We start from the raw sequence: 14876 nt of genomic DNA, 5'->3' as shown, positions 1-14876 counted from the left end.
GCGTGTGGCTCCCTAGGCCATGGTCACACATATTCAGTTCAAAATATACCACTTGTGATTGAAACCATAAGGTTGTTTTATTCTAGGTCCAGTTACTCAGTGTACAAAGATCCAAGGGGACAGGGAGGACTGCCAAGGCTGAAAGAATTTTTTTTTTTTTAGTAAGAAAGATGCCTTATCTGGAAAAGATGCCTCACAACTGTCTCAGAGTAGGACTAACGGGGTTCATGGGCTTTTAAACAAGGGACCACATGCCTGGGAGCAAGTCATGATGCAACTATTAATATAATAACAAGTCGCTAAGTGCCTTGGGGGCAGGCTGTAGGAGATAGTGAATACTATGTCTTGTAGAAGACCTACCATTTCTGGGAAACAATGCAAAAGTTCAAATAGTCAGTTAGGGATTAGAAAAAAAATATGTAGGGGATCCCTGAAATTTGTTCACGGAGCCAGTCAAATGCACTCTTTAGAATCATTTTATGCAGTTCAGGTTTTTTTCTGTTAACATAACTAAAACAATCAAGAAGCCAGGGGTACAAAGCACACGGGCACACAACATTGCTCCAAGAATGTGATTCTCCACAAGCCTGGCTGCTGAAACTGCTTACCTTGACTTAAAACCAATTTTATCCAAAAGCTACTAAAACAACTGACCAGGACTTTAAGAACAGTTTTATCCACCACCATCACTCACCAATCAGGACTTGTCAGCTCCCCAGAATTTTACTAGCACCAATAAACTTTCTTAAAAAACAACACATACCATTTCTCTTTATCTTGTGATACCTCTGAACTTAGTGCTTCAAACATACTGAAGACCACCCAGTCTATATATATGCCCAAATTATAATTTTTGCTTTCCAATAAAGTGTTTTAAATTCACAGGTTCATCTCTATATTTTCTTTGACATTGACAGAGCTCTGTGCCCCTTCTCCTGCATCTTGACCTATGCACCTTCCACCTGGCTCTTCATCTGTATCCTTTGTAACTTCCTTCATAATGGACCAATAAACATAATAAGTATTTTCCTGAGTTCCGCGAACTGCTCTAGCAAATTGATCAAACCTGAGGAGGGTGTGGTGGAAACTCATGATTTATAGTTGGTCTGTCATAAGTCTTAAGTAACAACCTACTACTTGCAACAGACATCTGAAGTCAGGGTTGGGGAGCAGTCTTGCAGGACTAAGCCATCAGTCTGTGGGTTTTGCTGCTACCTCCAGGTAGATGATGTCAGAATTGGATTGGATTAGAGCACACCCAAGCTGTCCGCTACAGAAGTGATTGCTGTGTGTCAGAATTGGATTGGATTGGATTAGAGCTCACCCAAGCTGTCTGCTGAGGAAGTGATTGCTGGCTTAGTGTGTGGGGGGAAAAAAACCACATATTTGGTCAAAGAAGCAGTCAAGGTCTGTGTTGACTATGCTGTGAGAGTAAACAGTTAATATTTTATATTTGTGAGTTACACCTGCAAATTAACTAACCTCAAATCAAAAATATTTGGAAAAAACAATACAGACCAAGTCTGGTGGTTCATGCCTGTAATCCTAACACTTTGGAAGGCCAAGGTTAAAGAACTGCATGAAGCCAGCAGCTGGAAACTAAACTGGGCAATATAGCAAAATTCCATCCCTACAATAAAAAAATAAGAAAAATTATCTGGGTGGGTTGGTGCACACCTATAGTTCTAGCCACTTGTGAAGCTAACATGTAAAGATTACTTGGACCCAGGAGTTGAGGTTGCAATGAAGTATGATTATAGCATTGTACTTCAGCCTAAGTGACAGAGTGAGACCCTGTCTTAAAAATGAAACAATAATACAATAAGAAGAAATACCATATAATAGCTATTTAATATCATGTACCTTGTAGTAGGTATTATAAGTAATCTAGAGATGATTTAAAGTATACAGAAGAATGTTCATAGGTTATTTACAAATATATTTATATATTTTTATAAAATGACATGGTATATTTATATAAATGGCATGATCTCCCTTGGATTTGTCTATCATTGTCTATCATTGAGGGTCCTGGGGCTATTCCCTTTAGATACTGAGGGATGACCATAGTAGAAAGAAACTGAGTTTGACTTTGCATACCCTTACACTGTCATTTGCCTAAAATGCAAACAGTATGTATGCTTAACCTACTCCATGTTAGAAATAGATTAGCCATGAGCTTGTAGACTGGTTGTTCCAGGTTACTGTGTCTAACAGGGTCATCTGATGTAGCTTTATTAGTCTCCTATGGCTGCTTTAAAAAATTACACATACAGGCTTTGTAATGGCTCATGCCTATAATCCTAGTAGTTTGGGAGGCTGAGACAGAAGGATCGTTTGAGATCAGAAGTTTGAAAATAGCCTAAGAAATAGTGTGAAACCATCTCTACAAAAATATATATCTCTTTCTTATGTATTAAGAAAGAGATAAAGATAAAAACATACCCTATAACTTATTAAAATTAAAACAGAAAGAAATAGAAAAAAATACGCAAATTTAGTGGCTCAAAAACAAACAAAAAAAATTATCTTACTGTTCTATATATCAGAAGTCCAAAACAGGTTTTAGTAGGCTAAAATTAAGGTATCAGGAGGGCTGCCTTCTTTCTGGAAGTCCCAGTAAAGAAGAATCTGTTTCCTTACCTTTTCTGTTTCCTGGAGGCTGCCTGGGTGCCTGGACTTGCGTCTCCCTTCCTCCATTTTCAAATCTGACCTGGACCCTTCCACCTCCATTTTTCACTGATAAGAACCTTTGTGATTACTTTGGGCACACCTAGATAATCAAAAATGTCCCATTTCCAACTCCTTAATTTAATAATATCTGCAAAGTCCCTTTCACCATCTAAGATACACAGATCTATATATCAGGAAGAGGACATCTCTGAGGGAGGTAGAATTATTCTGACTACCACAGAGGTACTTTAGCAACTTTTCTTCACAGGAAATACCATTCCAGGGAGTACTCAACCCTGAAGGCTTTCTCTTTACATCTCCCAAAAGATGAGCCACACACTCCCACCTACCTACCCAGCACACACTGCAGATGAGTGGCCATTTCTCAGTGACAGGATCTGGTGGCTGATGCAGTTCACAACGTGGGGAAACTGAACTATCATGAGCTCTGGAAATGCATCAGCAAGTGCTACAGCCAACCAACCTCCCTCTTGCCTCCAGGATCCCTAATTCAGCTGCCTCTCTTTCCCCAACCCCATTGATCTCAATGGTCTACTTCCGACATTTTGCTATCAAAGCATTTAACATTTTGCATTAAATCTTTCTCTTTACAAATGTATCCTGTCACTAAAATAGGAGATTCTTAAGGGCAAAGACAAGGATTTCTTTGCACATGTGTCCTAGTCCCCACCACAGTACTTGGCCTATCTTAGACATGGAATACTTATTTTTTAATTAGGTTGTATTTGTTCAGTTTGTTAATTTTGACAAACTCCATCAAAACCAACTCCCTGGACAATAATCTTTTTGTATTTTATAGTATATATTATATACCCACTGAAGGCACTGTATTAGGAACCCCCCTGGTTAAAGTTCAGAGAGTCTACAAGAACCCTGAACGTATCCATAAATAGTTAGGTGTATGTAGGGAGGAAAAACATTCATTTCTGCAATGCTATCTCATGAACAGCTCATTCTGATCATCTTTCACTCCACTACACATTTTTAACAGGGTGAAGGTTCAGCCTCACGTGGAACAGAATAAAATATGGTGGCAGTTTATTTTCCAGAAGCAATTGGATATCTTAATCGTGTCAGTCTTGAATGACCACAGTTACTTTTTTCATAATGAAAGGTCTAATTGCTTTTGGTTCCAGTTCCCATTTTCAAGCTGGTCTGGGGCATTAGTGTCTGTCTCCATTAGCCTTTTCTGGAAGTTATTTGTATGATACTTTCAGTGCCAGCTGCATTATGAAAATGTCGATGGCCAGTATTTTGGCCTGTGATAATTGGGTGCTTTCAATGTTAGATCTGCCAAGCTGTTAATTAGCTTGATGTAAGGACTACACATCTACTTTGTATTTTCACTTTGATGTGCCAGCATTATCCTTCTTTTTAAGTAGATCTCTGCTAAAATGTTTTGAGAAGTGCTTGTTTTCACAAAATAATCATCTGAGATTAGTGAGTTATGAACAGATGCCTGTTATGAGAGCTGATTTAGTCCATTACTCGAGGCATGAACCAAAACATCATTGGTGCACAGAGCATCTATGGGAAATCCACTTTTTCCATGCTCTGACAACAGCACAGAAAATCAAGGGAGTACTCTGGGACCAAAGCAATTTCACTATTCTTAGAACTTTGTTATTTAATGGTTTCTTGATTAGCAGAGAAAAGCTACACATATCAAAAATCAAGTCTAATAAAGAAAGCAAGAAAGAAAAACTGCTGATGACTTCACTGCAGGCTCTTGATTTTTCTTTCATTTCTATGTGTCTATGGTTAAGCAAAAGTTTAACCACAACAACCCTACTTCACACAGGTTTAGCATTTCTAATGAACGTCTTTGCTTTCATCACTAATTTAATAGATTTTAAGATTCCAGACTGAGTTTGCCAAGTTGGTATCCAGGCTAATAATCATTAAAACTGACAATGGCTCAACTCTGACAGAAAAGTCTTTGAGCACCTTAGAAACTCTGAAATGGCTGCAGGTGCCACACTGTGTGATGGCCTCTATTCCTACGGAGATAATCTATACATCAGAATGCCTAAAATAGGTAACAATGCGTGTGACATATTATAATCCTCATCAATGATAATGATGAAAATATTAAAAATGAGAATATGGTTGTCAATGACAAAGAACAATCGTGTCATGCCAGATTCCTAGATTTAATTATCGTTAGATTCTCACAGCAGAGAGCATTGTACAGTATAGTGAAATGGGTTTGGACATGGAAGCTGTCAGGAATCTTGACTTCTAGACCTGATCACCACATTCATTTCTATGGTCTTAGGAAAGTCAAATAATTTCTCTGAGTGTCAGTTTCTTCAAACACAAGACAAAGAGAGGAATGGGGGTTAACTGTAGGTAGACACAAGGAAGCTTATTGAATTGATAGACATGTGCTAAAAATCATTTGTGGCCTTGGCCGTGCAACTTGGTACATTTCTTGGAAATTATTAAATTACATACACGTAGGATGGGTAAGTTTTATGACATGTGAATCGTATCTTAACAAATGTGTTAAAAATAGGAAAGGTGCTTATTCATTCTTTTAACAAATGAATAACATAACCTGATTTGAAAGAGTTTGCAATTCAAAGTTGGAGATAAAGTCACAATTATAAATGCATTATTGCAGCTACTCAGTGCTAGACACTAGTCTAAGCACTCTACCCACATTAAACATTTTAACCCTCATAACTATCCTCATCTCCCTTTCACAGATGGGGAGTCCAATGAGCAGATCACACGTCCAGTAAGTGGTGAAGCTGAGATTCAAACCCAGGACTTCTTTGCTCCAGAGTATGTGTCCTCTCAATGGTAAAAAACATAAAAGCACAAGATCTTGTGTGAATTACAGAGGAAGGGCAGGCCTTGAGTGGTCAGGGGAGGATTTCCAAAGGAGCTATGAAATACGTGCTGAAGAATGAAATATGAGTTGGCTGAAGAAATGAAGATAACACCATTCTAATCTGAGAAAATAGCATACATGAAAGTACAAAGGTGGGAACCATAAGACTTTGAGCTCCCTTCCAGCTCTAATAGTCTAAATTGCTGGAAGTAGATTGCAGTGATACAAGTAGAAGCAATCTAAGAGAAAATTTTAAAAATGATGGAAATAGTAGGTAAAAAGCCCCCCAAATTTTATTATTTCATGAAAAAAGTTCAGATGCAGCAGAAAAATGTTTACATTTTTATTTTTTACATCCTAATATTGATGTTTTGGGGGGTACAATTTTTCCTTTATGGGTTATGCTGTGCAGAGACCAGAAATATGACAATCGCTATCTGTGTGTGAAGAGGAATTCCAGGGCACAGGCCCTGGGACTCCTAGACCCAGGTGAAATCACTGTGTTTGTTTCGATCTCAGCCAGAGGAGCAGGAGGGGAAAGAGAAGGAAATGAAAACAGCAGGAGTATGAGACAAGTCCAGTCCAAACGCCACGAGGATGGCTTTATCTGGCGTCAGCAAAGTGCTATAGTTAAGATTTTCTCTAAATTATTTCAATCTCTCATCTGTGTTTCGTGTACTTTCTTCTCATTCATTCATTATTTTTATATCACCCCTATTTTATCAATTCACCTACCTTTCTCGTTCCTATTTCAGAATTCTTTGCTTTTATTTCACCTTTGTTTCTCTATTTTTGATTGTGCTTTATGTTAAATTCTTAAATTAAAAATCTTAGTTTCCTAACTTTTTTTTTTTCTGATTTGGCAGTTACATCTTATAAAGCAATCAATTTGCCTTATAAGTGTAGCTTTGGCCACAGTTTTAAGTTTAATGTATAGTCAGTTGTGATTAGCTCACTGTGTACCCACTCTGTGAGATAGACACATGGAAGTTTTTTTTTTTTTTTAATTCTTGATTTTAGTCATGATTCTCGCTTTCCTATTTTTTATTGGCATCTTGGGGAGATTTTATATTATCTTATACTACTAAAATTCAGTTTAGTTATATTTATTAGATAATTCTAGTGGAAAGTTGATAAGAAGAGTGAAATACATCAACTCAGCTAACCACTGTATGAAAGCAACAGGAGATATCAACATAAGGAGAAGAATATTTTATTGGAAAAAGATATGCAGAAGTATTTAAAATAAATAGTACATAGTATCCTCTATCTTACTATATGAAATTGATGGGAGTATCTACAAAAGAGAAAAACATTTTTGAGGGAAAAACATGAAAGCTATTTAAAATGAATTAATGCTGATCACATTCTAACAAACATTTTCTACAATAAGCCAGATAGTAAATATTTTCAACTTTGCAATGCAAGCCATACAATTCTTATAGCAGCTATTCAGATCTGCCCTTGAAGCAGGAAAGCAGCTGGAGACAACAAGCAAACAGATGTGGCTATGTTCCAATATAACATTATTTGCTAAAATAGTCCGGGGACCTGATTTGATTTAAAGGCATAGTTTGCCAGCCTTGTTCTATACTATATGTGCAAGTGACATGAAAGTGACTTTTTGGGGAAAAGAGTATGCAAAATTATTCGAAATAAATAGGGGTTCATTATGTTCACACTGGATTCAGAAAGGGAAAGGAATTCCGACTTTCTGAATTGATGGGACTCTGGGACCTTGAATCCACTGATACTGAAAGATGTGTTTCTCCCCTAACTCTCTGACAAGGAAAGAATAATAGCAGTATCATTTGCATCTTCAATGAAGCTTAAAAAAATTTAAGACTTTGGGAAGGAAGCACATTCTTTGGAAAAAAGTGGGGAAAACTCAGCTTTAAGCCCAACCTAAGAAGGAAATTAAGGGACTATGTCTGCGATGAAACAAATAATTGATGGCACAGACTATGGTTGGTTATGAGAGGAAAGGGAATTTAAGGGTATGAACCTCATCTCTCATGCTTCTGTGTTCCTTCTGTGTTCCATGGCTTCTGTTTCACTGGCTGGCATGCTGAGGTGGCAAGCAACTGACTTGCAAAATGTTTGAATAACATCTAAGCAAGCAGCTGACTCCAAAATGTTTGGATAACATCTAAGCTATGCTGAACATATATACACACCACGGTGGTAATACAAGAGCAGAGTGCACCGATCCGTGTATTTCACACAAGTCTCTCACTTCCCTTCCATCCATTTTATAATACCTTTTGACACTATTTATGATGCTACAGAGGTGTAACTCAATTGAAATGTGGACCCAGGCTTGGTTTGAAGTTGCTGTTGGTATACTCTAAGCAAGTGTGATAAATAGGTTTTGTGTTTCTCTAGGTGTCTCTCCATGTAAATTGATGACTGCTGCCCAGGGAATGAGCTGGGCCTGAACACACGAGAGATTAGTTTAAGTGTGACAAGGCCATAATCTGTAACGAGGAACATCTATCATTGTCACACAAGAGAGCCACAGTGCCAGGAAGACCCTCTCTGCTTAGAAAAGGTCTCCTACTCTGTGGCTGACAGTTCAGGCCTGCTTAGCTCAACTCTGCTTATTTCCTCCCAAGAAACTCTTTTATTCAAATTTGACAAAATAATTACTGTTACCATTTGGCTTTGAATGACTCAATTATGGCCACAGTCGCTTGGCTTAGTAATTACTAAAATTAAATTTTGGGCTCAAGGCCAGTTTTGTCTTTCTTCTCTTCCCCCATGGAAGCAAGGAGAAGCACTTTTATAGGAAAATAGAGTGTCATTCAGAAACCAGGTTGTAACAATTCATTTTAAATGACCTTAGTCAATAAGAAAATAAAACTGAAAAGCCTGGCTGAGAACAAGACCAAATTTTGGTTACTTGCTAAGAAACCTGGCATTCTGAAACTATGCTTGATTTCCATGAATACCACTATTGCCTCCATAGATGAAGCAATTTTTTTTCCTTTTTATTCTTGTTCTTATGCTAATTATGTTAGAACTTGTTACTAACTGGCTGTTATTTAATCCATCGTGTTTTGGTTTAACTAGACCAAAGATTCAGGGTCCCTGCCACTTTTATCCCAGGTTGGTTTTGGAAAGAAAAAAGACTTGGGGAAGCATATAGATTGTAGAGATTTTGAGGTTATAATTTTACTTGGTTTGGCATCTTTATTAATAGAGTTTTATTGCTGATATTGCTGGATATTGATAACCTATAGGTCACATTTGGAGGCTCCCAAGTTAACTGCCTGGAGACGGTCTTATGATTCATGGCTTACATCCTGCCCCAGGGTAACAAGACTTATTGTGAGTCCCTCAAATCCTACTGTGATTTTTTCACACTGCTGAAATACTGATTAATGTGTAACCTACTGACATTGAAAAAGACACTGATTTATTTTTGAATCATGAATTTTTGCTGTTTGCCTTGCATGTAAAGCATTTTCACCTGCCTGTTGTCATCTGTAGCTGATGATTATAATCTCTGTATTGTACCCTTGAATGAAAAAAAGATAACTCCAACATGGATTATGAGGAATCCTCTGCCCTTCTCAGAAAATTTCTTATAAAATCCACTTGTAACAGGCTTTGAAACATGGCTAACTTTGTTGGTGTATCTTCCTGGGTCTGTCCTCAAATTTGGCTTTCAATAAACCTTTATCAAATTATTTCTGCTTCAACAGCCATACTTTCAGTAGACAGTACATACAAGATATTGTTTTGTTGTGTAAAGAACATTAACAAGTTTTAAATTCTTCCTCTGAGATTCTTGTTGAACTTTGGTTAAGTGATTTCATTTTAATAGCTTTGGTTTCCTTATCTCTAAATGGGGATTAATACAGGATATTTCCCTTGTAGAGTGTTTGTTACAATGAAATATAGTACCAAATAGAACAAAAAACAAATGCAATAAATAGAAAACAGTTAAAAACATGGTAAATGTTAATTCAGCTGTAATAATAATTATTTTAAACATGAAGGTCTAAATATACCAGTAAAAGACAGAGATTGTCAAGGTGGACTATAAAAAAGACTCAACACTCACTATGTTGTCTAAATACACTCACTTTCAATACAAATACTTAGATTAAAAGGATGGAGAATGATATACCATGCTAACTCTAATCAAAAGATGGCTGAAATTGCTGTATTCAATTCCAACAGAGCAGATTTCATATCAAAGAAAATATCAGAGATAGAGCCATTATGTAATATAATGATAAAAGGATCAACTCTTTAAGAAGACATGCACCTAACAACAAATCATCAAAGTACATGAAGCAAAAACTGATAGAACTGCAAAGAGAAAAAGAATAATACATGATTGCAGGGGGGGACTTCAATATCACCCCTCTTTTAGTAACTAATAGATCAGGCAGGCAGAAAATCAGTTAAGAATGTGGTTGACACTATCAATCAACTTGATTTCATTCATATTTATGGGATACTTCATCCAGCAGCAGCAGATTGCACATTCTTTTCACGCTCACATGGAGCATACACCAGGATAAACCACATGCTGGCCCATAAAACACAACAAATTTAAAAAGATGGAAATAGGGGGCAAGGGTGAAGGGCAGAACTTTTGGCCTGGCATCACGGGGTGGCCAAAAGATGGCAGGATTTCCATAGTATATGTAGTATAAGGTCTATAGCTCATCCTCTTATTCAGCTTCACCAGTCTGAGATCTACCAGCTGGAAAATATATGGAATTTGCATGAATTCCACACTGAACTGGAATATGTGACTGCAGTTAATATCTTTTTCTTCTGATTGACTTTAACATTTCCTCAGAAAATTAAATGTTGTCAGAAGATCAAGAAGCTCAGGAGGATGAATTGCTGGCTCTGGCAAGTATTTATGATGGAGATGAATTTAGAAAAGCAGAGTCTGTCCAAAGCATAGAAACCAAGATCTATTTGGATTTGCCACAAGATTTCAAGATATTTGTGAGTGGCAATTCAAATGAGTGTCTCCAGAATATTGGCTCTGAATATACCATTTGCTTTCTGCCTCCTCTTTCACTTAACTTTGAACTGCTACCTAATTATCCATCCTCCTCCCCACCTTCATTCACATTTTGTGGCAAATGGCTGTACCAACTCAGCTATTGGCTTTTTACAAGCACTTAGACAACCTATGGGAAGAACACCGTGGCAGCATGGTCCTGTTTTTCTGGATGCGGTTTCTTAAGAAAGAGACCCTAGCTTATCTGAATATTGTTTCTCCTTTTGAGCTCAAGATGGGTTCTCAGAAAAAAGTTCAGAGGACAACTCAAGCTTCTTCCAACACATAGCTAGATTTTGGAGGAGCTGCTGCATCTAATGTAGACCAAGAAGAAATTGTGGATGAGAGAGCTGTACAGGATGTGGAATCATTGTCAAGTCGAATCCAGGAAATCTTGGCCTCTGATCAATCTCAGAAGATAAAATGCTTCAATAATAAATTGTTTCTGTGCAGTATCTGTCTCTGTGAGAAGCTGGGTAGTGAATGCATGTACTTCCTGCAGTGTAAATATGTGTACTGCAAAGCATGTCTGAAGGATTACTTTGAAATCCAGATTAGAGATGGCCAGGTTCAATGCCTCAATTGCCTGGAACTGAAGTGAGCTTTAGTGGCCAAAGAGCTAGTGGAAGCAGAGATATTTGCCTTTTATGACCGCCTTCTCCTCCAGACCACCCTGGACCTGATGGCAGATGTGATGTACTGCCCCCAACCATCCTGCCAGCTGCCTGGGATGCAGGAGCCTGGCTGCACCATGGGTATCTGCTCCAGCTGCAATTTTTTTTTCTTTATATTGTGCAGATTGACCTACCATGTAGTCTCTCCATGTAAGGTGACTGCAGAAAAATTAATAGACTTAGGAACAAGTACCTACAAGAAGATGAAGCCAATAAAACATTTTTGGAACAGAGGTATGGTAAGAGGGTGATTCAGAAGGCACTGGAAGAGATGGAAAGTAAGGAGTGGCTAGAAAAGAACTCAAAAAGCTGCCTGTGTTGTGTGACTCCCATAGAGAAATTAGATGGCTTTAACAAGATGACATGGACTGGCTGTATGCAGTATTTCTGCTGGATTTGCATGGATTCTCTCTCTAGAGCAAACCCTTACAAACATTTCCCTGATGCTGCTTTCTCGTGTTTTAACCAGTTGTTTCATGCTGTGGATGTCAATGGAGATATTTGGGAATATGAAACTGAAGACTAGCTAACTCCTGCTTAAGATATGGAAGTGGAATGGTTTGCCCTAATCTTTTATCATGAACACAGAGTAACCCTGAAGAGTATTTAGGGTACCAATCACTCTTCTCCTGTGTAGATGCTATGGAAGAATAAGGTTTAAATTTTCATGTAGTACTACTGACTAAGGCACATTTGTGCATTTTTAAATGTAACATATAATTATAGCCAAAGGTTATATATTATAATCTTTATAATTATTATAAATTATAAGCCAAAGTTTCAGAAAATGAAAGCTATAGAATATTAAATATTCTCATGTGCCCAAAGCTCTGAACAGTTAAAAAAGAAACAGAAAAAGAATGTAAATAAAAGAAACTATATTGTGAGGCCACAATATAATTAAGTCAGAAATCAAATACAAAAAGATAACTGGAAAGTTCTCAAATATGTGGAAAATGTGGGACTACAAAATCGGTACTGAAACAAAACATTTACTTGGGAAGTTGTAGTTACTGTTTTCTTTTGTGTGTTGATAAAAGGGATACCTTGGAGAGAGAAGCCTTGTTCAGTTGCTAGATAAAAAGAGGAAAATACCAAGGTTTGTTGAAGTTTTCATTACTTTCCCAAAGAACTAAGTTAGTAAGAATTATCTTGTATACTTTTCCAGAAACTTTCCTTGTCCACAAATGGTCAATCTCCTTATTTGTGGATTCTGCATTTACAAATTTGCCTACATCCTAAAATTTATTTGTAGCCACAATTCTAATATTTAAAATGGTCTATAGAGTGCTGAAATGGCTATCTAGTTTTCCTAACCACAAGAAAACCCTGGTATGCTTTATAGAGAAAATATGTGTATAAAGAAATATGTAAATTTAGTTCACTTGTGAGTGATAGTGCTGCTGACTGTGAGTTGAAGGTTAAAGTATCAACAATATATATTAAATAAGCTGTCTTTAAAAAGACACAAACAAAACAAGGTTGTATATAATTCTGTTGATGAAAATTTTACCAGAAGCTCGAAAGAACATAACCTTGTATTTACTCCAGGAACAATGGTTCAGTATTTACTAATTCAGTGTGTGTGGTGACATTATAGAAAGTAACTATCTGGAATAATAAGAACTGACTGAAAGTACTGTTGTTGATGCCTACTGTGTTCTGGACACTGGAGTTTGTGCTGTTTATAGAAAATTAAATAAACAAATATAGTTATGTTTTCAAATTCATCCTAGAAAAAGTGCTACATACCTCACTGTTGAATTTCACTACAGTCACCTACAAAATACTACCCTTAGGAAGCTATGCACTGACAACTCCACCTAGTCTACCCTTCAAAGCAATTTTGGAACTCTTTTTCTGTAATGGCCATGAAGGCTTGCATCGTATTACCCTTGATATCCTGAATGTCATCAAAATGTCTTCCTTTTAATATTTGCTTTATTTTCAGGTAAAGAAAAATGTCACTGGGATCCAGATCAAGTAAGTAGGGTGGGTGTTCCAATACAGGTGTTTATGGCTAAAAACTTCCTCACAGATAGTGCTGTGTGGGCTGGTACATTGTTTTGATGCCAAAGCCACCCTTTCTCATGCCAAGATTGTCGGTTAAGATTTTCCTGTTTCTCCATTGATGTTTACTTGGTCTGCTATGTTTCTCACAGTCATTTAACAATCTTAATGAATTTTTGCAATGTTTTCATCAGTTCTGGTTATAACTGGCTGCCGTGACCTCTCTTCATTAGTGACACTTTCTCTCTCTTCAGAGAAACATTTAATCCATTTGTACACTGCCATTTTCTTTATGGAATTACCCCATAAAATGGGACTAACATGTCCCTGATTTCAAGTTTAACAGGAAATTTTATTTGTTCATTGTTCTAATTCAGACTCTGGCATTCTTGATTCAGCACACACAAACACACAACTATAGGCGAAAAGCCTATAAAAAAGCCTTTAAAACGGCTCCATTTTGTGAGTGTAACTTTGAAGTCTTTTGAGAGTTAGAAAAGGAAAAGCCTGGATAGAACTCCAAAAATGAACAAAGGCCTGGTCACTTACTCGATAAATGGCTAAAGGCCTAGTAACGTAGGAGGCAGGCCTGCAGGCAGGTACCTGTACATCTCAGGAATTTCCTGACTACTACCCAAAGATGGATGACTGCCTCCAGATGGTCTGTTAAAGGTCAAACTTTGTATCTCCTTGATCCCCTGGAGTTCTGCATTGCATTCGTTTAATCTCCCAGAGCTCTGGTTTTTATGGTATGTTACTTCTAATTAATTAGCATAAGAACAACTTTAAATAAGGTTAAAAGTGTTGTTACCCGTTAAGCAGTAAACATCCTGACACCAGGTGGCTAGGGCCTGAGTCTTTGAATTTTAGTCATTAGATTACTGATTAATGATGTGTACGTGCAGTACTGCCTATATAATTTGTGGTAAAATAAAGAAGCTTTGCTACATGCCATAGAGAGCTGTAGTCTCCTTATTCTCCAACATTTCATTGCAGGTCTTAACCTCTGCGTCACCGCATCACGCACCATTCATACAATACACAACAGTAATGAATTCCACTCAGTAAGATACTGCCACACATCAACATGAACACCATAGTGAGACACTGATATACCAAGGTCATGAAACCTTACAGTGTGTACAGTACAGTGTTGTTGTACAATGAGTTGTGTGTACAGTGCTGCCAGTATAAGTGCATGATGGCCAGTTCATGAACTTTTCAGATCTCGTATATGAGGCTTCCTATGTGCCTGGCTTTTTCTAAGAAATGGGGATACAGTTGTGTGTAAACCAAAAACCCTACCCTTCTTTTCTCAAGGATTTTGTATTCTAATACAAGTAGAGAAGATATAGGAAAAGTGGTGGTGGTAAGTTCTGTGAAGAAACCTGCCACATTCTAGTACATAAAATACAGAGAAGTCAACTAAGATGCTTATGAAAAACAAATCCTTATTAAAAGTCAAAGTTCAAGCATCAATTTTTGGGCTTCAAAGTCCTTGTCCTGTCAGCTATTTTATACTTGTTCCTTCTCATGAATGGACCTAGTATACCTTTTTGGTAGCAGAACCGTTCTAGCTCTAGTGAGTAAATTATCTCAAAATGCAATAATTTAAAGGTGTAGAGCA

The 14876-nt window shown here is 37.3% G+C and overlaps 1 pseudogene; it reads left to right on the top strand.

Moving 5' to 3' along the window:
• Nucleotides 1–10360: 10360 nt before the first annotated feature.
• Nucleotides 10361–11850, top strand: LOC128571633 (E3 ubiquitin-protein ligase RNF14-like; annotated as a pseudogene).
• The last annotated feature ends 3026 nt before the right edge of the window (nucleotides 11851–14876 follow it).

The sequence above is a fragment of the Nycticebus coucang genome, chromosome 2 (genome assembly GCF_027406575.1).
Source record: "Nycticebus coucang isolate mNycCou1 chromosome 2, mNycCou1.pri, whole genome shotgun sequence".
NCBI lineage: Eukaryota > Metazoa > Chordata > Mammalia > Primates > Lorisidae > Nycticebus > Nycticebus coucang.
This window is presented reverse-complemented; position numbering and strand designations above follow the sequence as displayed.